The sequence below is a fragment of the Eimeria mitis genome, genomic scaffold, assembly GCF_000499745.2.
Source record: "Eimeria mitis Houghton genomic scaffold, Emh_scaff3143, whole genome shotgun sequence".
In the NCBI taxonomy this organism is placed as follows: Eukaryota; Apicomplexa; class Conoidasida; order Eucoccidiorida; family Eimeriidae; genus Eimeria; species Eimeria mitis.
In genome coordinates this window covers 4,091-4,330 of record NW_013571486.1, presented here as the reverse complement: position 1 = coordinate 4,330, position 240 = coordinate 4,091, and the positions used below count along the sequence as shown (strand labels likewise).

The 240-nt window shown below is 29.6% G+C and overlaps 1 protein-coding gene across 1 annotated transcript in view; it reads left to right on the top strand.

The window, feature by feature from the left end:
* Positions 1-240, top strand: part of EMH_0062600 (grb10 interacting GYF protein, putative) — a gene marked incomplete at both ends in the record, with an annotated part of 4,025 nt that overhangs the window by 2,605 nt on the left and 1,180 nt on the right. The gene's annotated exons all lie outside the window — the stretch shown is intronic.

Below are 240 nucleotides of genomic sequence, written 5' to 3'. Positions count from 1 at the left end.
ATATATATATATATATATATATATATATATATATATATATATATATATATATATATATTTATATATATAGATCCTTAGTAGCGCAAGAGAGGCACAGAAGAAGGAATTGTATGCTGCAGGTTTCGTTGCTTGGCGATGAGTTTTAGGGTTTAGGGTTTAGGGTTTAGGGTTGCGATATGTGTTTCTTTTTTTTTGTGTCATTCTTGAAACTAAAACCCTAAACCCTTTTCACTTGCTGCT